A 22,457-nucleotide genomic window follows, 5' to 3' on the forward strand; every position below is an offset into this window, starting at 1 on the left:
CTAACTACAGTAGTATGTAATGTGGGAAAATATCACTGCACTCTAAACTCTACAACTCTGTTGCAAAAAGCAAAGGATTTGCAGTAGAATTTGTAACATTAATGTTTTTGTTCATCATCATCTCTTTTAATATCATCACTGTATGACGTCTAGCAGCAAACTGACATAAGATTAGCAACTAGCTGGTGAGCGTACCGAAGCGTTTAGCAGCTAAAGCGACATTTTTCCTCAGGAGTTGTTGGAAATCAAAAAGACGCTAAAAGAGAGTTCTTTAACAGACTCCAAATGAATAATTATGTGTCTTCTGGCTGTGTAATTAACTAATAAATGTAACATATCAGCTTAGACTGCCCCTAAGTGGCCAAAATATATCCATTAATCCATGTTTAACTTTTTTTTTTTTTTTTTACTTATCGACTGACACTAAATTTAATTGCCCACCTGCGAAATCAGTCAGGCTCAAACATGCACCTTTAAAGCTGCTCTTCATTTCACATCCATAATAATCTCTACCCTTTAATAAATCCAATGAGCGGCTAGCTGATGCTGCCGAACACCACCGACTCAAATTGACCTGTCCTGTGTGGCAAGGAAGGTAAAGAAAACGTAACTCTCCTGATTTCTTTTTCCAAGTTAGGCAACCAGAATGCACAAAGAGTGCAATTACAACTCACCGGCAAGAAACTCAACTTTCCCCCAAAACTTCTAACTTTGAATGGAATGCAGCATTAATGGAAAAGATTTCGGTCTAGGGAATGAAGTCACATTACATAAATCCCACTTCATTAGCAGCACTTTGGGGCCACAGACTTGTGAAGTTGCCTGGTGCAACTTAAAGATAAAGGGAGTGAGAGGTGAATGCATTTAGCAGCGTCACAATTGACATAATGAGAAAAGAAAAAAAGAAAACCCCAGTCAAAGGTTTTTATTCACCTTGATGTGAACGGGCATTAATCTCTGGCTGTGGCCATCCCGAATCTAGTCTGCGTGTATTGTTTGAAAGCAAAGGCTCAGACAGGAGCAGACAGATGTGTGCAGCTGTGGTCGATATAGTTCTGTCGCTGATTAATCAAGGTTTGGGTTAAAATAATAAATAAAAAAGTCACAAACACTGGAAACCTGTAGACTGCTGTCCTGTTGGGTGTAGCTGGGAGAAAACCTACTGTATGTGTATACTGTAGCTCTATGTTCATGTAAAGATCTCATATGTTGTTTGAGAGTTTTCCTCATCTATTGTGACACCTGGTCTTGTGACGTCACCTCATCACTTGCATCCTCCCCCCACCCCACCTGTTCTCGGTGGGTTTCGCATCAAGCCCAGATCCCTAATGTTGTCCTGATGTTTGTTTTAGATGAGAAGGACGGTGAAATTAACATGAAAACCTTGTATAATGTGTTGTTTTATTTTTGTTTGTTTGTTTTTTTTTGTTTTATGTTTTGTTTTTATTTATTTTTATTTTTTCTTCTCTGGACTCTTTGGTCTGTTTTCCTTTGGAATGGTCACTACAGCACTTTCTGTAAATTGGCCAATAAAAAGTTGTTTTGGAATCTAGCTGTGCGTCTCATACTTGTGTGATCGTGGGAGGTTTAATCTTCGGAGTATATTATTTGATTATGAAAGTTTAAAATCTTATTATAGAAGTGGAAAAAGGAAAAAAAAAAACAATCAGCGTGGGATAAATGTGTGCAATCAGATTCTAATTATTTATGCAGAGATGCTTTGTACGTTAGCGAAGTTGAAAATTACTTCACTGAGGATATTATCTCCAATATTATCTCTGCCTGTATGCTTCCAGATGAAATAATGTTTTGCTGACCTTGTTTTACAGAGCCACTTGTCTAATGACTAAAGTTTTATTCACATAAAGCCACGGGCACTTGTCTTCAAAGACATTGTTTTAATTGAGTGCGTTCATCCATTCATTCTTATAACTACTTATCCTCTTTAGGGGAAGGTGCGGCACTGATCCCCACTGGATTATCGACACCTTTTATTCCACATGAGGATGATGATGAGGGCAGGAAACAGTTAAAATTGTGCATCTGGGTTTTTTTTTCACTTTTCCACCTGTCTACGCTTCTATACTGAGGTTGTACAGTGTTATTTTTATTTCATTCAATCGCGTGTCTACAGTTGTACAACGCCTCATGATTCTGCCGTGAAGACTTTGTACACTGTCATCGCCAAGGGTGGTTATTGTTAGTATTACTGTTATTATTCCCAAGCCCCAGCAGGGGAGCTCCCTCAAGAGAGAGGAACAGGGGAAGAGCTGGTTGGACAAATAAAGAGTTGTTTTTTTCAATTTGGGAATTAACAACAGCGTCGCTGTGCTCAAAACTGTCTTCTGTTCAGTGTATTTCATGATGCAGGCTGGGGCAAATAAAAGATTTGATTAGATTAGATTAGATAAAGGTGTGTTTCTATCACAGGATGAAGGATCCTTTGGAGGAACTTTGAGCACATCGACCACAGGAAGCAGAAAATGGGTCCCTGGTGGGTGGGGTGTGTGTTTTTGATTGGTACATCATTTGATCTGATAATAGAAACGAATTTCATGCTGTTTTTATATCACTTCATTAAGTTTTGATGGTTTTTCAGGCAAAACAGTGATAAGACCATTAAAACTCCTTTAAGAATGCCTTCAGTTTGTCCTAATAATACCCGTTTGGAAATTTGCCATTTGGTGCTCATTAAAGCAGATATCAGTGGCACGGCCGTTTCGGCTAATGCTGTGTTCAAGGCAGGCTTTTGAAACCGTAAGTTACAGCTTCAAGTCACAACTACGACTTGGTAGCGTTCCAGGTAACCCGTAGCTCGTGTTTTTACCGTCCTGTTGTCTGTGAAAGTTCCCTATAACGGCCACTCGTAACTTCCGACCCGTGAACTCGTACCAGATCGAACTGGTATGACTTCACAGGAAGGAAAAACACAAAGTACGAGTTTCCTTGAACGCACCATGAGTTAGCAGCCCCCGCCCTTGTCAGGCATCAATTGGTCCTCGTGCTACGTCACCACATTCACGCGCATCCCTTGGCTGCACACACAGCCCTTCATGCCGTTCTCTCCCCTCATTGGATAACACTTGTATCCCACAAGGAAAATTTTCTCCTCGGGTTACAGCAGAGCAGAGTGACGGAGAGACTCGTGTTTAGGCTGAAATACTTCATGTAAGTGATTGCTGACGGAAAATAGGACTATTTAGGACTTATATTAACAAAAACATTCCACTGATATCTGCTTTAAGATCTCATCTGAACAGATTTTTAGAAACTAAAAATTGTAGTTTAAAACTTTAATTTTAACAGACAAATATGGTTAAAGCATAAGTAAGCGATCTGGTCGTTTTGGCTAACTTTTTGTCAGCCGATGGAGTAGCAGCCCCCGCCCTCGTCATGGTTCTATTGGTCCCCGTCCCTACGTCACCACATTCACGCGCATCCCTTGGCTGCACACTCAGCCCTTCATGCCGTTCTCTCTCCTCATTGGATAAAGCTATAGGATACAATGAAGTATACAAGACGTTTTCTCCTCGGCTTACAGCAGAGCAGAGTGACTGACAGACCCATGTTTCGGACCAAACACTCTATGTAATGGCGCTTTTCCACTGGCACGGCACGGCACAGCACGGCGCGGCGTGGCACGGCCCGCTAAGTGATTGCCATCGGAAGATATAACTGTTGAAGACTTATATTAACACAAAAATTCCACTTACTTCTGCTTTAATAGGATAGACTGGGATGGGCTTGGGGAGAACGAGTGTAACGGAGGTGCAGTCACTCACTCACCCATAAATGACATGCAAACGGGCTGCCAAGCACTCATTGAACTCTTGGCAAAACGGTTTGCATTGTCACCTGCTGTGTGGGAGGCCAGGGTTCGAACCCCACCTGGGGCAGTCCGTACCGAGAAAACACAACGCAGAGGGCCAGATTGACATCGGCTACACGAACAGGGTATTAAAAAAAAGGTTGGACTGGATTTTTTGGTCTTGATCCACAAAAGAAGGGGCAACAAGAAAAAATGGAGGGGCCCAACAACTAAAGTCATGACCAACATCACTGGCCTGAATTCAATAATCATGCATAAGGTTGTGTGAGGACAAGTACCAGGTACCAAAAGTACTAGTTGCTAAAAGTTCCTGGTACATTTGGTGGAAATGCATCTTTAGATTGGATTTTATTGGATTATATCAGATTGGATTAGATGCTGCTCAGAACAATGGAAATCTGTTGAGCAGCCTTTCCTCCTCTGTGTGACTGACAGGGAAAACTGGAGGTTGTTGTATGTGCTGCCTGTTCTGTGTTGATCGAGTGCTTCATCTAATCTTAGCATCAAGGACAAGTCTGCTCCGTTGTCGGTGTGATTGCTGCTTCGCCGTCCAACTGTTGAAGAGGACCCACTGTGTGCACGCTCTTGTTTGGTTTCAGGGCTTCCTCTTCCGAGCAGTTTGGAAACGGATCATTGGGAATGTGAACTGCTGCTCAGCGACACTCAAAGCTGCTCACAATCATCTGCAAATAATAATAACACGCCGGTTATATACAACAGCTGGTAGAGCTGAGGTTCACCATGGCAACAAGTAAATATAGATGAGAAGTTATTAAAGAAAATACAGTTAAAACAAACTCATAATCATCAAAAACAATATTTTAAAGGTGCAGTTCATTCAGTTTTAAACCACATCAAGAGAAGAGATTTCTCAGTGATCGTGGGGCCAAAGCCTGAGGCAGATTTCATTTTATTTACAGACAGAGACCAGAAAACCCTTCTGGTCCATCTGTGTAACGGCACAAATCTTCATTTTTCAAACTTTACTTTTAAATCAACGTTTTCTTGGCACGGTAACAAAGTGTTTGCACTGGCACATCTTTAGAGATTTGAAACTTGTGATTCAAGCTTTGCTTAAGCTCAGTTTTGGGTCAGGCTAACTGTGATCCTTGGGGTTGGGCAGGAAATGGTTATACAGTAGTTAAATTCAAGGTTCACCTATAGGGAATTCCTATTCTATACGTACTGTAACTGCAATGCCCTCAGTTACAAAGCCCAGTCAGAGAGACCATTGGTTTTAAGGAGCTGCTAGAAAGAGCTCAACATCAGCTGATCCTACTGGCAACAACTCAAGACCGGAGCTGAGAGTCGACCTGAGGAGGCAACTTCCATAAAGTGCACTAGCAAAACCCTAAAACCCTGGTATTGAAAGTCATACTTTATTTTTCTCACTATCCCAGCGTGAACACATAACAGGCTCAAAAACCCTCTCTGAATTTGTATTCAGTTTAGATGTGGCGCACACGTGATGGAAAAGTAAACGATGGCTCAAGTGCAGACTTGGGCAAAAAGGGTCTCCCGCACACTGGCAAGTCACTTGCAAAAGACTTTAATAAAACAAACAACGTTTCGGTCCACAGGACCTTTTTCAAGCAGAGATGAATTTCTCAAGTGCAGACTTGCAAATGCTGATTAATATGATTTTAAATTGCAGTTTTGAAATAGGCCTATCTGTTAATTTTAATTTATTTTTTGGCTAAGGTGACCACATCTTTAAATGATAACTGGATCAATCAAACTCTGTGTCCTTTGGTTGTTTTGTCAGTAATAGCTACATTAGAATAAGATAAGATAAGATAAGAATAAACTAAGAAAAATAAGGACTATAAGTGCACAAAATCATCAGAATGCAACATAAATATGAAACTAGACTTGTAGATGACTAAGATTATTGCACCAGAAAGGTAAAGGTATTATAAAACAAAGTGACAGTGACATAACAGTGATGAGGTGCTGTTAAAAAGTCTGATGGATGATGGGATGAAAGACCTGCGGTAGCTTCCTACCTTGGACTGTGGGTGTAGAAGTCTGCTGCTGCTGCTGCTAGGAACACATTTAAATAAATGTGACATGTATTTTTATTCATTTTGCATTCTGGTAATTTGTGGAATAGTAAAACATAACATCAACTGTCTCTTTGCTGAGGCTGCATTGTGAGGATTGCTGTCTATTAGCAGGAGAATATCTCCATCTAGTGGCTCTCGCTCGCACTTCACATCCACACACCACGGCTTTTAAATCCTGTTAGTTTTACAGCTCCTACGTTTTCTGTCCTGTGCTTTTCACACATTCTGTCACAACCTGCTGAGGTATTAATAATCTCATTTGTGATTTCAGCCTTGAGCTAATAAGGGATTAGCTTTTTTCCCCCCCTCTTATTCAAAAGTGTTATTAAAGCTCTACTAGCTGTTCTCGGATCAGTGTAAATGATGACACAAGAGACTCACAGCTTGGATAAAGTGGCAGGAACACACCAACTCATTAGAATAGAAATAAAATGGTCATGAAAGCTATAGTTTCCAGGGTAGAGAGCAGAGCCGGGGGAAGCCCCCGGCACTGTCATCTTCATTCTCAGCTAACAAGCAGTATGGCCAGTATGTTTATATCACCTTTGTCCTTATGGCTGCATATAAATAACGCATGGGCTCAAATGTAAACAGTGTATTCCTATGTTCATTTGTCATGTTTCTTTACACTCTGAGGCAGTGAGAATGCATACATATCAAAACCTTAATTGTAACTCTGAAAAACTAAAAACAGCGATGAAAATACAACAGAGCCAAGTCTGGGAATCTACATCACAGTGATTTATTTGTGAACTTGCGAGCATGAGACGTGAGCAGGGAAGTGAAAACGAAGGCGGTGAACCAGACGTAGGAGTGCAGCTGTTTTTACACAACAATATGCTACTGTAGCAGTCGTGGTATTTTAAAGACAGTTACACAGTGGTGGCTGGTGTGCGCATGGATTTTGAAAAGTTCAACCACAAGGCCTGTGCACACTGGAGAGTCCAAAGACAAAAGTAGCATGGCTTTGTGTGTGAGAATTGACTGAAATTTTGTTTCCACTGCAAAGCTTGACCTTCACTGTTTCAGTGGTCCAGAACTGGTTATTAACATTTAACTAAAAATAAAAAAAGGAATTTGTTCTCTTTAACAGATGTGGTGCCTTTCACATGAGTGTAAGGGTGTAAATGTGTGTTTAATACACTCCACACAAAGGCAGCCCACATGGTGCAGAGATGAGGACGACCTTCAGCCTGTGGTCAGACTGCCAACAAGCAGCAATATGGATGAACTGAACTGAATCAAAGACGGGGCCACTGAGGGCTTCAGGGTTTTTCTTTTTTCTTAACAACATGTTTCTCAGAAAGAGCCCGAGCTGCAGTTCTGGTTCCTATTTGGTTTTAGTACGAATATGGTTTGTTAGTAGGCTACATTTCATTAGCATGCATAAAAGAAATGTAAGTAATGTGGGCACTCAAAATCCTCATGTTTCCAATCTAGTATATTTCCATTTCAATTTTAAGCAATGCAATCTACTGATCACAAACAATATTGACTGATAAGTATTGACTGATAAGTTTATGGTACATGGCAGAGTGTCTACAAACTAGAATAGGCCTACCCTTGAGCATAAACTACTGTTGTAGTCAGTGAGTCAGCACTAGCAGTGAATCTGTGGTGAATTTAAAGTGCTGAAATTAATAGTAGCCTACTACCAGTCTTAAAAAAGTTTTAAACTCTGTGATTTAATGTTTCCTGTAGAGACACGTAAGATACTCACACAGCTAGCAGTGGCATTTACCAGTCTTGAAGAAACATATTGAGTTCAGTATCAAATTTTATTAATTTACTCGCCAATAGATGTCTCCAGCAGTCAATGTTTTATCTCTGTCAGGTTGTTGTTCTACTATGACTTTAGATAACATGCTAGCAAGTTAACTAGCCTGTCTCATCGTCACCTAGCCTCCAGTCTGCTGGGAGGGAAAATGTTAACCTTGTGTAAGCTACTGAGAGCGGGAAAACAACATTTGACAGCAAATGGAAACTGAAACATTATGTTTTTATGTACACAAGGTTAAGGTTAAGGTTAAGGTTAATCTTTGGTCTATTTACGCAGCTGTGGTTCAAGCAGGAGAGTCTGAGGATGGCCGTGGCTTCTGTGATGACACAAACATGTTTATGATGAAGAGTGTTAAAAGCATGGATGGATGTATTATATTAAAGGGATAGTTCAACACTGCCATAATCCCTAGTCATAGAGGTAGGTTAATTACCTTTAAATTGTCGGTGCATGTTGTTTTGAGATCCGCGGGGCAGAGACGCGATCAAGCTTCTCAGCGAACACATTAGCTGTCCTTCATCAAACCATAGAAAACACACAATCCAACAACTCCAAAACGCTCTCCTGGAGAAGTTGTGAGCTGCACATTCACCACGCTATTAAATAATAATGTACGAGACAAGTTTTTTTTTAAGGCAAATGCACATTAGGCTACTATAGAGATTATGGCAATGGGCGAATTTGCCAAAATGTTTAACTATATTTAACTGGACTTGGTCGCTTTCCGGCATATAGCCTACAAGAATCCCAAGACGTGATCATTTTGCAGATTTTTAAGACTTTCTGCAATATCATTGTAGCAATAGAAACCAAAACCATTTTTTGTAAGAGGCTGTAAATATGTTTATTTAGTGAACGAGCCAGCCTCAAACAGCTATTTGAGGAAGTGCAGTTAGTAGTTGGTAGACTTTATTTTTCAGCCTCTGAGGTTACAGTGTGGAGCCAGCCCTGTGTTACAAAGGCGTAGGCTTGGTCTTGGCAATGCTGGTAGCAACATAACAACCCCTCCAAAACAAATGATGACAGAATGATTTTTGGGGGGTTACTTCTCATTTTTGGGTTTGTTTGCCTGTTTTTGGTATACATATCAAAAAAGAAAAAAGAAAATTGGTATAAATACCCCCCAAAAAAACACAAAATCAAAAAAAGGGAACATCAGGGGATGATTTGTTGAGAAAAATCAATCAATATTTGTTAATTTTTTCATCCAGCATCAACAGGTTGGTATTCAGTGGATTAACTAGAGCTGCAGCTAATCCCTGATGCATCAGTACATCTTAATAACATTTCAAATCACAGTGGCTAGAGGTTAGTTTACCACAACTACCTCCAACGGATCTGCTCTCTCCTCCCCACTGGCAGGAAGCCCGATACTTTAAACATGTTGTGAGCCTCCAGGTAGGCCAAAGGCCAGCAAATCAAATGGAGATGCAGAATCTATGAGGACACATCAGATCAGTATCATCTACCAACACAGTCTCACCCCTTTGCGTCAAACGGTTGACGCTTGGTCAAGGCCCCTTACGTCAATATACTGACGTGGAGGGGGTACCCTCGAGGTCGTTTCTCGACGAATAGGGCCACTCATAGACTTGAATGCAAATCCCTCATCGTCGGATTTTGACGAAGGGGGGCGGGACCGTTTCTCCCTCACTCCCAGTGCGTCAACAGCCTGACGAACGGTCACTGTCCCTCCTCGTCACATGCCTGACTCATTAGGTGTCCGTTTTTCGTCAGGTTTTGACGCGCTCGGCTTTCAGTTGATTCCAATGCAGTTCCCTTCGCGGCGATATGTGACGCTCAGAGCAAGTGATCCAGCCGACCGGCTGCGGCACTGACAGACGCTGTGAGCAGAGGAAAACTTTTTTTTTTTTTTTTTTTTTTTTTTTTAACTTTTCCTTAAATCTTTATTGAACCTGATGCTGCTGTGTCTGACGTAACTTTCGGCAAGGACGTCCTTTCGGTTATTTATTTATTTATTTAGTGATCATGGTGTTTGGTGCAGAATAATCAATCAATAAATAAATAAATAAATTACGTCCTTGTCGGAAGCTGCGTCGACCAGGAGGGGGGGGGTTGTGGATTCTACAGGTGAAGACCACTTCCGCGTTCAAAAAGCTGCTGTTTAATCAATATTCTGAAGAAAGATCTGATTATTAGCCATAACGCTGTAACCATCCAAGGAAGACTGTGTAACAATATTATGTGCTTCTGCTGAGTCCAAAAGCCCTTTGTAATATCAACTTTATTTTAAGAAAACACACTTTGTTTCCAATGTCATATCACGGAGAAGCACTACATTACCCATAATCCTCATATTTATCAGCGACGTGTCTGATTGGTTGAGCTTGCTGTTGCCAGCAAATGAAAAAATAAAACAAATTGAGCTTATATTATTTTCTTAGTAACTAAAAGGTCTTAACATCTTTTTTGTTTTCAACATTGAATAAAAAAAAGGGTGCTATATTGTTAAAATTCAACAATAAAGTGCATAAAAGTTGGCTTGACTTCTTTCTTTTTTTTCTTTTTTTTTCATAATTTTCACCTGCATCTTTTCTGGTCCACATCACATCATATGTATTGTAATTTTTAATTCAATGAGTGACATTTTATTTTTTATCTGAAAAACATTATTATGAATTCAAAGGGTCAGAGGTCACTGATTAGAGTGTTAAATTTAACCTTTTTGACCCTGTTTCCTTGAATAAAATCACTAAGACTTTGATGCGGGAAGCTGAGATTTTGATTTGATTTTGTTCAGAGCACTAGGACAAAGTTTCTGTAGAATTTCAGACCTGTCGGACGTCCAGAAGGGTCACAGCTGACTGTCCAGGCTCGTTTCTCGGCCTTCAAAGAGCCTAGATTTAGAAGCCTTTTGTCTAATAACGTCTACATCCTTGGGGTTATAAGGCTGAAAGTTTCATGTATTTGTCCGGGGGCCTAAGGCCATCCACCATGTGCAATTTCAAACCCGTGCGACCTTCACAAGTGTCAAAGGTCACTGATTTGTGACCTTTTTGACCCTGTTTCCTTGAATAAAACACCTGAGACTTTGATGCGGGGAAGCTGAGATTTTGATAGGTTGTCCTGAATGTCTAGTAGATTGTGTGTGTAAAAGATTCAGAGCTCTGTGACATTCAGAAGGGTCACAAAATAGCCAAAAAGCAATGCTCCTTTCTCTGACCTCATATTAAAGGAGAAATGCAATTCTTTTAATAGCTTCCAGATGCTTTGGCCTATCAGGCTGAATTTTTAGCTAAAGGAGCTGGTGTACGATCAGGAAGTAGGGGAGCTGTGCATAAAGCCAATTGGTAAGTGTCAAAGGTCACAGGGGTCAAAACATCAAAGTGAATCCAGCCATTCCTGCTTTTTCTCAACAAAACATACACGCTTTAAGTTATCATCATGAAATATTAATAGGTTGTATATCAGAGAGTCCTCTATCAGAATATTTTGGTCCCGTTGCTCTAGGGGCCCCGGGGGGCCACTTGGCTTTCCCATGCTCCCACAGAGTTGGGTCTCGGGTGATGGATAAGGGCTCACCATGAGTCCACAGGCCAAGTTTCAAGTGATTTGGTCGGTTTCTATGGAAACGGCGGCCCAAGGATACAGAGGAATGCGACTGTTTGAAGCCCCGCCTCTCGAAAAGTAATGGCTCGATCAGGACCAAAACACACATCTACGCGTTCGTCTTGGGCCCCCGAACCATATATTACGAAATCAGAACTGTACGACTTTTGGAAAATGTGTTTTGTCTATTTCAGCTTTTCTGACTCAGAGTCTGTCAGACTTAAAGCTTGAGAGAACCTCTTAGTCAGAAAAGCCGAAATAGACAAAACATTTCCAAAAGTCGTGCAGTTCTGATTTCGTAATATATGGTTCGGGGGCCCAAGACGAACGCGTAGATGTGTGTTTGGTTCCTGATCGAGCCATTTACTTTTCGAGAGGCGGGGCTTCAAACAGTCGCATTCCTCTGTATCCTTGAGGCCGCCGTTTCCATAGAAACCGACCAAATCACTTGAAACTTGGCCTGTGGACTCATGGTGAGGCCCTTATCCATCACCCCGAGACCCAACTCTGTGGGAGCATGGAAAGCCATGTGGCCCCCCGGGGCCCCTGGGGCCCCTAGAGCAACGGGACCAAAATATTCTGATAGAGGACTCTTCTGAATACAACCTATTTAATATTTCATGATGATAACTTAAAGCGTGTATGTTTTGTTGAGAAAAAAGCAGGAATGGCTGGATTCACTTTGATGTTTGACCCTGTGACCTTTGACACTTTACCAATTGGCTTTATGCACAGCTCCCCTACTTCCTGATCGTACACCAGCTCCTTTAGCTAAAAATTCAGCCTGATAGGCCAAAGCATCTGGAAGCTATTAAAGAATTGCATTTCTCCTTTAATATGAGGTCAGAGAAAGGAGCATTGCTTTTTGGCTATTTGTGACCCTTCTGAATGTCACAGAGCTCTGAATCTTTTGCACACACAATCTACTAGACATTCTGGACAACTATCAAAATCTCAGCTTCCGCATCAAAGTCTCAGGGTGTTTTATTTTCAAGGAAAACAGGGTCAAAAAGGTCACAAATCAGTGACCATTGACACTTGTGAAGGTCGCACGGGTTTGAAATTGCACATGGTGGATGGCCTTAGGCCCCCGGACAAATACATGAAACTTTCCAGCCTTATAACCCCAAGGATGTAGACGTTATTAGACAAAAGGCTTCTAAATCTAGGCTTTGAAGGCCGAGAAACGAGCCTGGACAGTCAGCTGTGACCCTTCTGGATTTCCGACAGGTCTGAAATTCTACAGAAAACTTTGTCCCTAGTTCTCGGAACAAAATCAAATCAAAAACTCAGCTTCCCGCATCAAAGTCTTAGTGATTTATTCAAGGAAACAGGGTCAAAAAGGTTAAATTTAACACTAATCAGTGACCTCTGACCCTTGAATTCATAATAATGTTTTTTCAGATAAAAAATAAAATGTCACTCATTGAATTAAAAATTACAATAAATACGATGTGATGTGGACCAGAAAGATGCTGGTGAAAATTATGAAAAAAAAGAAAAAAAGAAAGAAGTCAAGCCAACTTTTATGCACTTTATTGTTGAATTTTAACAATATAGCCACCCTTTTTTTATTCAATGTTGAAAACAAAAAAGATGTTAAGACCTTTTAGTTACTAAGAAAAATAATATAAGCTCAATTTGTTTTATTTTTTCATTTGCTGGCAACAGCAAGCTCAACCAATCAGACACGTCGCTGATAAATATGAGGATTATGGGTAATGTAGTGCTTCTCCGTGATATGACATTGGAAACAAAGTGTGTTTTCTTAAAATAAAGTTGATATTACAAGGGCTTTTGGACTCAGCCAGAGCACATAATAGTGTTACACAGTCTTCCTGGATGGTTACAGCGTTATGGCTAATAATCCGATCTTTCTTCAGAATATTGATTAACAGAGCAGCTTTTTGAACGCGGAAGTGGTCTTCACCTGTAGAATCCACAACCCCCCCCCTCCTGGTCTGACGCAGCTTCCGACAAGGACGTAATTTATTTATTTATTTATTGATTGATTATTCTGCACCAAACACCATGATCACTAAATAAATAAATAAATAACCGAAAGGACGTCCTTGCCGAAAGTTACGTCAGACACAGCAGCATCAGGTTCAATAAAGATTTAAGGAAAAGTTAAAAAAAAAAAAAAAAAAAAAAAAAAAAAGTTTTCCTCTGCTCACAGCGTCTGTCAGTGCCGCAGCCGGTCGGCTGGATCACTTGCTCTGAGCGTCACATATCGCCGCGAAGGGAACTGCATTGGAATCAACTGAAAGCCGAGCGCGTCAAAACCTGACGAAAAACGGACACCTAATGAGTCAGGCATGTGACGAGGAGGGACAGTGACCGTTCGTCAGGCTGTTGACGCACTGGGAGTGAGGGAGAAACGGTCCCGCCCCCCTTCGTCAAAATCCGACGATGAGGGATTTGCATTCAAGTCTATGAGTGGCCCTATTCGTCGAGAAAGGACCTCGAGGGTACCCCCTCCACGTCAGTATATTGACGTAAGGGGCCTTGACCAAGCGTCAACCGTTTGACGCAAAGGGGTGAGACTGTGTTGCATCTACCATGACTTCGCTCAAAACCTATTGCACACAAGTTCACTCAAATATTGGTAGGAACAGTTCTGTCCTCCTAAAATACTGTATATCCAAACCCTTGTGCATCACATCATAATTTCTTCACAGATATAGTTGTGTTCGCAAAAAGAGACTTTATATACTTTGAATGTGTTGCTCAGGATTATAGCACAAATAACACCACATACTTTTCCACCTCCATTCAGTGACTCTGCTGGGTCTCTGCCCCCGCCGAGCTCCTTCAGTGGACTTACATGTGATTCTTTTTCGAGAAGGTTCTGATTGGCAGAAATCCTTCACTGGCACAGACAGCCGCAGGAGGCAGCACCCTCTGATGATTGGAAGCAGCACTGCATGAGGCACAAGGAGTGGTTTAAAAATAAATAAATCACCAAATAGGGTTGCTGTCAGCTGACCAGGAAAACAAGAGGTAATGGAAATTATTTGACCTGAGACATAAGCCAACACTTTCTGAGTAAGAACAGAGGATATGTTTCCAAGTAAACACCCAACAGCTCTGTATAAACCTCCCAAATGTCACTTTTTATTGGAGAAACTATTCCAGCTCACCTACACGGTCTGTATCTCTGCATTGCCTAAGAAATAAGAAAACCTCTCCACCATTAAGCTGCTTTATAGTTTGTGGCCACTATGATCTTTAATCTTCTCAAACCTCCTCAACAACATTGTCAAAGTAACAGCGAAATTTGAAAGCGTTGCAAGTAGATTATGATTGTAAATATTATGTATAACCATTATTAATATACCTTCCTTGACATTTTAGCCTGTGTTTTTAGATAATTGCAGCTTGGATGAATCAATGATATGAACAGGAAAGTTGACAACAATGTAAACACCTTGTCATGGGTCATAGATCGAAGTGACACATTTCACATGATATCACCATTTGATAAATTGTTAACATAGAAATATTGATTAAAGATATCATTAACAAAAAGCAAAGGTGCAGAGACTAAATTCCCATAGCAACTGAGCAAACTGATGAAGTGTGTGATATGGTCACCGTTCACGTAGGTGAACCTTGAATTAAGATGAACTTTTGTCTCCTCAGCAGAACTTTCATGTATATTCAAAGCTTTCGAGTGCACTAAAGCCTTTTCTTAATCACCTCGTAAACAAACCCGCTCAGTGGGTTGGGATTACACGTCTGCTTTATGCTATAAAAAGTTCTCACACTCCAGCGGGCAGCAGCAGCACCACACACCACTTGAGTGTCAAGGACGCACTAATCCACTCCGCTCTAATTATGAGGCCACCAGAAGAGTGGTGTTTAGAAAATGAGTTATGCGGCTCTGAAGGATGAAGCCGATCGCAGAGAGAGGAGTAGCTCCAGTGTGAGTGAATGTTTACAACTGGATTTAAGAAATGAAAGGGGAACTCAAGCAGTTTTAACATTTAACACAGTTTAATCCTCCTGTTTTGTCACGTCTGAGGTAATGACTCTGATGATGCAGCGCTGATGTCATCAGGGTTGGGCTAGGAAACAAAAACGTCTTCAGCAGACAGCCTATCAGCCAATAATCAATTATTCAATCAACAGAAATTAATCAGTAATCATTTCCCCAATGCATTCATCAAAACAATCAACAATCTTCTCTGGGGTCTTCAACGTTTTTCAGGCCAAAGACCCCCAAACTGATGGAGAGAAGGAGCAGGGACCCCTACTATATTAAAAAATTGTGTATTATATTAAACTGGGCCCAGTATCATGTATAAACATAGCTTGTTATTGTGCATTCAATACTAAGCTATTCATATATATTCATGTTTTTTCTAAATGTGTACAAGGTACAGTGAGTAGGGGGCTGTCCCTCTGCCATTGATAAACAGACCTGCCAATGCCAATATCAACTTTGTGTGTCAACTGTATCATGCAGACAAGCTATTCCAATTGACATTTTTATCTGACACATAAATGTGGAAACTAAAAGATATAAAACATTGTCTAATCAACCAAAAATTTCACGACCCACCCTGCAGCATCTCAGCGGACCCCCTAGGGGTCACGGACCCCCTGTTGAAGACCTCTGCTCTTGTTCAATGTGATGAAAAGGTGTATCTGTAAATCGAACATTTCAGGTTCTGGACAGTTCTACAGACAAAACAAAAATATTTAATGAGAACATATGTGTCTTGGGAACATATGATTAATATTATTTTTTGTTTCATACTTCTCCCATTAAAGAAGTATTGACAAAACTGCAAAATATGTACTGGGAATAGTGGGTTTAGATTTATGAGGGAAAACGGGGTCTGAACTCTTTCTGAATGCACTGATACTGATGTTTATTTTTGAAAAACATAATTTTGTGATTCTCCTTACATTGACATACTAAATACCCTGTTAACTTTCTCTCCCACATATTATTTAAATGAAGCCACATGCAGTGTTGTAGTAACTGGAGACGACCAGAAGGTGGCAGCAGTAACGTAGCAACCATTGAATCCATCCACACTGGTTTCTCAAGCTGTAGTCAAGGCCACATGTGGGGTCAGATGCTGATGTGCAGACTGCGATGTGATCTGAGCTCCCATCCACATGTGATTGTCTATGATCAACTTAAAACTAACATGACAAACTCACACAACCACACGTGACCAAAACGTGACCGTCCAGCCTTCACACCCCGAGGGATCCGGTGAGTAAGAGTCTTATCTGTCAAAGAGCAAACACCTTATGTTGAAATAAAACAAGCAGGAAAGCAGCATTAAAGGTCACGAACCCTAAAAGCTTCCTGTTATTGGCTGCCTGTGTATTTACATAAATTGCAGTGGACGCAGCGCTGAGGAAACAGAAGTGGCCGGTGGGCACGGACACTGACGTCACACACAGAGATGTATGTGTATGTGTGCGTATGTGTGTGTGCAGATGGACGGGATTTAAACAAGACTTTAGGCCCAGAGTCAGTGACAGTGGAGTCGACATCAGTGTGTGTGTGTGTGTGTGTGTTTTGCCCTGACGAGATTATGAAATGATCTTCTCAGGCACCGGTTTGATCAAACTGCCAATACGTACACAAACACACACACACACACACACACACACACATGAGACCAATATAGTATTCAACATATTCACCCACATGAGACACAGCTGTACTGCCTGTAGGCTGTGGCCAGTAATTAAACTAGGTACGTATGTGTGTGTGTGTGTGTGTGTGTGTGTGTGTGCCTGCGGACAAGTTATCACTAATTGTAGATGCACCCTTGCAGTAAGGTGGTTTGTTTTTGCCTAACAGGCAGCGGGTGACATTTGAAAAGGTTGAGATAGCAGGCAGGAGGTCCAACAGGAACCCTGGGAAAATATTAACAAGCACACTGGACAGGAACTTCTTAGCAGCCCGTTTCACTTCTCACTTACACTTTTTCCATTGAAGAGCTATGAGAAAGAGAAAGAAAACGAGAAAAAGAATAAGAAATTACACCTACAGTACCACCTGCAAATTCTGTTGTTTTTGTTTCCATACAGAAAAAATAGACATAAATAACAATAAAAGAAAATAAAGTTGAACATACAGAGAGAGAGAGAAAGATGGAACTGAAGGAGAAAGACGGAGGAAAGATGAAGTATGGATAAGAAAAGGCACCACACTGTTATTATTGGGCCTCACACTGAGTTCTCCTGCTGTGACTGTGTATGTGACAGTGAGATAAGAGTGTGACTCATGCACATCTTCACATAAGACTCGTACGGCGGCGCCCAGGTAACACTGAACCACCACCAGTGCCGCCGGAATTAGAATTCAATGTTCTTCTGACCATTTATGTGCTCATTAAGCTGCTGTTTACCAAACACAAGAGCCAAGTGCAGCTCCTCGCCTCTGTGTCTTTTTATTTCTGTGCCTCCATATAGTCAGTGGTAAAGAAAAAAAAAAGAAAAAGGAAAAAGAAGATGCTTAGATGTTGAAAAAGGGAGAAAAAAAGAACATAGCGCCGCTGAAAATAGCCCTCCTTTCTTCACTTGTTCCACCATCACCTTCTTGAATTTCCCTTTCCATCTTTATTTTTTTCCCCCTTCCCCATTGTCACTCTCTGTCACTCTACAGTACCCATCTTCCCTCAGCTTGGCTCGCTCTCCCTCACTAATCCCCTCGCCCCTCCCTTCCCTCACCTTTCCTTTTCCTCTCCTCTCCTTTCCCTTCCCTTTTTCTGGCAATCTTTTGTTCCTCTTCTCTACTTTCTCCTCCAGATATCAGCGCGCTGTTCCAGCCCAGAGAACACTCTGTTCAGGTATCTTTTAAAAGAGTGTTTTGAGCTGTGGGCTGATAGCTGGGTTGACAGAGTGCTGTCACTGCTCCCACTGCACACTGTCGAATCTGCACTCACTCACTGCCTCAGTAGTTTCATCAAATGAACAAAAAGTTACTCTTTACATCACATCTGAGGCCAATTTGGTTGTTTTGAGGGGTTTTCTCAGTCGTATCTTAACAAAAACAAATGGGAAAATTCCCCCACTGACTGGGGAAATAAATCTATTAAAATAAATTGTTTTTTTTTTCTTTTCTATTATGTATTGTACTATTGTTTTAAACTGTTTTTTATGTAAATGGGACTACGGATGGAAATTAACATTTGAGCTACAATTCGGCATATTTACATGTTGTGCAGTGTGTGCACTGCCCTATTTTCCATTATTGTATATCGATGTGTCCTCGATTCTAAGGAGTGTTACTGCGCGGTCATAGCTATTGATTTCAGATTTTTTTTTTAGACACACAAACAATGGAAATCCATCACTATATTTAATTGGAGGAATGCTGTTCGAGGAGAGGCTCAAGTTTTATTTGCCCAACCAGTCCCAGTTGTGTTTTTGATGGATAGATGGAAACCTGCAAATTAGTTGCTGTCAGAAGATGACAGGAAGATCCAGGGCTAGCTGGTTAGCATGAAAAATGTGAAAAAGACAACAATGGCTTTACTTTCTATCAATTAGGACAGAGTTGAGTGAGTAAAGGGATAAAACTTGCTGCTGAACTCCCAGAGCTTCTTCTAGACTGCTAAGTAAACAGCTGCCAAAGCAAATAATTCCTATATAGCAACAGCAAAACCTGATAATAGGTCCTTCTAAAGCCAACACAAACCCTGTTAAGTCAAAGCTGGGAGGGCACACTTCTGAGTAAACTGTGCTTTAAAGTGAAGTGCCTGTTGGATTGTCATTGTTTAATAATGCAACATCATGAAAATTCCTCACACGTGCACCAGGGTCTTTGTTTGACTCTGCAGCCACGACTTCCACGACCCAGCCCAGGTAACAACAGCTCTGCAATTCAAGAGCAAATGAAAAGGATAAGAAGTTAGAAGCAGGTGGTGATGGTGTACATTTCTGTGCTCAACAGTCCCAGTGAACTCCGGTGCAGCATGCGTTGCCAGTTCTGTGCAGGACAGATCTGTGGGAGTGGGCAGATTGGGATCGCTGTCTGTCACTGTGTCTGTTTGATGATGGGCGACCATCAGCAAACAGCACCAGAGTCAGAGTCTCCACACAGCGGCTTTAATTCCTACCAATTTTCACTTTGTCAAGACTTTCACATTGAGCTGAGAGAAAAAAACAAACATTTTATTTCCTAAACTGTTAACTTTTAAGATGAATTGTAAACCTAGCGCCCAAGAAAGTGGAGAAAACATGGAGGGACAATGCTTCTTTGATCTTGCTGTTGCTGGATTGGATTTGATTGCTTGATCATGAATGCAATGAATTGCCTCCTTTAAAAAAAAAGGGAAAAAAAGTAGGTCAAAGAACCCATCCACCACTTTGAGGAATTTGTCCTCTGAAGATATCGCTGCGTGTGATCTCGAGGAGAGACCCACGAGTGAGGAGAAATATTAAATGTTAGCTTTTACATGACTTACCAAGCAAAGCGGGCGAAGGATTTTTCCTCCATAAATTATGGATCTCTGCTCGTCTCTGTGGCAGACAACCGGGCTCCAACCATCCATCTCCTCTTCAGTACCCCTTCCTGCTGCTGCTGCTCTCCATATATGCATATGTATAACATATATGCATAGGGTATGGGAATGGAAGGGAAGAAGGATACATGAACAGTAGCCGTTGCCCTCTCACCAGCAGTTCTCATATAACTGGACTTACCTTCAACTAAAGCAGGTGAGGCCAAAGCTACAGCAAAGCTCCGTGATGGAAAACAGAGATGGGCGGATTTAAATAGCCTGAGCAGAGCAGAGTAAAATGGAGACGGGAGAGAGGAAGTTGACAGTATGTGGAGGAGGCAGAGGGAAAGACAGCCGGAGAAATTGAAGTGAAGCTTCACTGTCAACAGGAAGCTAAATATGGATCCAGCAAAGCCAAGTCACTTTTAACCAGATCACACAAAGTCATTAGCCTTAACTTTCAGGCTTGTTCAATAATCATTTAAAGGGCGGGACCCTGCATTATTGAAGAGAACTGCACTCTGAGCCGTGCTGCAGACACAAGAGCTACAGCTGGGGATCAATTGCAGGGTCTCTCTGGAGTGACTTGCATTTCTGAGTTTTGTTTTGATGTCAAATTGCTGGTGGCTACACGTGCGCCAACGCACGGTTTTTCAGCCAGATATCATTATTAAAGTCAACAGACACATTACCATCATCATGATTAAAGCATTATAAAGTCTCATGTCCATCAATTCTCCTGTGTTAGTGCAGGTCACCTCCCCACCCCCCTCCTCCTCCTCCTCCTCCTCTCAGACGTGGCTAAAAGCAGCAGGAGCTATGCCTCTCTGTGCGATTATGATATTATCAACACAGGCCGGGCTGCACAACATTAATGGGTTTTCTGTTGGCAGTGCCAGGGAAAGCCACGCTGAGCTGAACTTTGATCACACAACAGGCTTTGTTCTGTGTTCAAAGCCTGTCCTGGGATAGGGAGTCCAGACCGGAGCTGCTTTGCCATGACACGACAGTACAACCAGCATCTGGACTGGAGGCCTTGACAGCAGCACTGGGTCTATCCGTCACAGTACTTTCTGTTTTTCAAGTTATAAGATAAAGACAAAAAAATGTGTTCAGCTCATTTTTGATGTTTCTAAAAGTTTTGATTGGGAATTTGAATAAATGAACAGTGCAAGTACTTTCAGTTCCCCAAATGGCCACATGAGGGTGGCTCCAAATGTGAGTCAATCCCCATAAACTCCCATGACTTCAAAGCAGAAATTAACATGTTTAGACTTTTGGAACCAAAAACGATTTTAGACGCAAATAGCCAATTTCCTTCTTCATAACTAATTTTGAGGGTTTTTTTGGGGACTAGCTGGAAATTGGGCACTGCCTAGATGGCGACGGCACCGCAGCTCCCTCTGAGCTTCTTGACCAAGGTTTTTGCTCTTCAGAAACCTGTGGGCGATGTCATGGAGGCTACATCCGTCTTTATATGCAATCTCTAGGTTGAAGCCAAGCAACTGAACTGCTGTGGAAAACCATCCAGCTTCAGATTTATCATGACAGCAGGAAATCATGAGCTATACAGTCACTTATTGCATTATATTGTAAAATTCACCAGGTTACACAACATGCATACAACTGGAAATCATCGGCATGGAAATGAATAATATTCTCTAGAAGCTAGAGAGAATAAAACTGATCTGAGGTTATAGGAGCAGAATCAGACTGACTCATTAAACAGTAGCAGAACCATAATGTCCCAAACCCACTTTTTCATAATATCTAGTAAAACCTTATGACCTATGATGAAGCGGCGTTTAAAAAAAAGAACCACCAAAATGCCGTCTGCACCATGATTTGATTACAGTTGTCTCCGGGTTGTTGTTTTTTTTTTTTTATGGAATCCAGATTGGAGTTCGTTAAATAAATTGTTTCCTTTACAAAAACAACAGTTTTTCAACAGACACATTTTTTTCTCTTCAGTCTGAAAGAGAGAACTCGAGATTAGACTCTAGCTCTGGGGCGCAGCAGGATCTAACTTGTTGTTGTTTGTTTCCCCCAGCATAGGTTGAATAGAGGTGACTGTGATCCGCACCTAAGAGGCTCTGAAATATTCAAAGCAGCCTGGCAAGCGTTATTATAACAGGCCTGAGCTACATCACGATGAGCGTCTGAAAATAAAGCAGCAGATGTGGAGCACAGTATGCTTCAAAGTAAACACATTTACCATCGGCGAGGAAATGCCCACTGTGAAGACCAGGTCAAGGAGACACGTACGCTGAATGACATTAACAGCACAGGTGGACAGTGCGTTACTGGTGTATCATCATTTACATGGAAACTGAAATCACCTTCCATCACTTTGTCACATCTTAAAACCATACCTGCAGTAATTTGGCTTCTATATTACAACACATGGAAGTTTGTCCTGTGTATTAAAAACATTGAAATCACAAACATGGGAGCATTTAAAATGATTAAAAACAACTAAACCTTAAAAAAAAGTTTGCCAGCTAACTCTATAAACAAACACAGGAGGCTTGTGTTGGTTTTGATTTACCTCAAATCTGAGGTCAGAGCTCAGCTGGGAATGAGCAACAGAACAACATCTACAGGAAGACGTTGCACAATTGTGTCAGTAAGGCTAGAAAAACAAGACTCAGTGGTTAACAAACCGACGAAAACCGACAAAAGACGTTCAACTTTTATTCACCATCTCGGATTGACAGCTTGGGTTTACTGAA

Source organism: Trachurus japonicus, chromosome 13 (genome assembly GCF_045865225.1).
Source record: "Trachurus japonicus isolate A0001 chromosome 13, Traja_1.0".
Taxonomy (NCBI): Eukaryota; Metazoa; Chordata; class Actinopteri; order Carangiformes; family Carangidae; genus Trachurus; species Trachurus japonicus.